The sequence below is a fragment of the Priapulus caudatus genome, unplaced genomic scaffold, assembly GCF_000485595.1.
Source record: "Priapulus caudatus unplaced genomic scaffold, Priapulus_caudatus-5.0.1 Scaffold2985, whole genome shotgun sequence".
Taxonomy (NCBI): domain Eukaryota; kingdom Metazoa; phylum Priapulida; class Priapulimorpha; order Priapulimorphida; family Priapulidae; genus Priapulus; species Priapulus caudatus.
The window spans coordinates 1-1,393 of record NW_014580046.1 but is presented as its reverse complement, the minus strand read 5'-3'; positions in this window follow the sequence as shown (position 1 = coordinate 1,393).

Genomic DNA, 1,393 nt, shown 5'->3' with positions numbered 1-1,393 from the left:
CCGGTTAGGGTATTGAGACCGTATAAGGCTGAGCATATTGGCAGTAAAGCTTTTAATATGTAATTACACTGACTCACTGGTTTTAGCTGACACAGAATGTCACCGGGGTGTGTGATTTTTGCCCCACTCAGATATCGGTATTAAATTAATTTGCATAAGCGGCGGTGCATTATCTGCTATTAATATTTAACTTGCCAATGTAGACAGTCGAATGCACGCCTATTCGTTATTGCGGTAGCGCAGTGGCGTAGACAGGTCCTCAGTTGTGGGGGGGGGGGGGCTGATTTCGCTGTTACTTTCATCGCAATGTATATGAAGAGTGCGCGAGCAGCGGACACCGCGAGCAGGGCCCCTTGATTAGGGCGCCCAGGAAAGCTCTTGGATTTTAGCAATTTAGAACCTTCAAGATGGCCGTTTTTGAGATAATTGAATAAAATTGATATTGTAAGTGCAATTTTGTGAATTCTAGGGTAATTTTTTTCTTTGGATTTCAGAAGTTTAATAACACGCAACCCCCTCCCCACACACACACAACCAGTGGCGGATCCAGAAGTGAATTATAGATGGTGGCGAAACATGCGAGCTCAAAGGCACGAAGCGCCCGGGGGATGGGGTGTCCCCCTCCCACTGTGTGGAAATGTTAAAAAGTTGCAATCTAAAAGCAATCAATTTTGGACATTTTATCATAGAATATCAGGATTTTTCCTCCTTCAGGGGGTCTCCCCCTCTTGTTTAGGTGGGATCCGGGGGACCACCCCCACGGAAATTTTGTTAAAAGTAACACCTCTTCGATGCCAATTCCTGCACGATGAGGCAGCACTATTAAACAATCTTCATCACAATAACATCACTGTTCAGTTGAGTATTTTTACCTTTGGGGACACCAAAGACTAAAATACTTACTACCAAATCTGTGCTCTGTACATGTCATCGCTGGGGTTACCAGTGCAGACTTACCTAGGCTAAGATACCTTTGCCCTGAAAATTCTAGGGGGGCGACCGCCCCGTGCTACCAACCCCCCGTTTACAACTACAGCACTGGAATCATCTGCCACTGATTGTGCATATTTTCACCCGTTATACAAAATCGAGAATATACTTCCGGTCGGGTCTCAGCACCCACTTCCCCCCAAAAAAGTGAGATGAAATTGAATTTTCCCATTCAATTCCCGTGAAAATTTAATATCCCAACTCTCAATAGGTTTATTCTAATTTTGAATACAGCAAGGAGCAGTGATAAGACGTGATTTGGGGATTTTGAAAACAAATCGTATATGGGGAATGCGTCCATAATTTACCGTCTGAGTTTCAGCCATTTTACAGTAGATCTATGTCACGTTCCATTTCTGTAATAATACATTAGGAGAGTATGAATAGCGATGCAGATTTATAA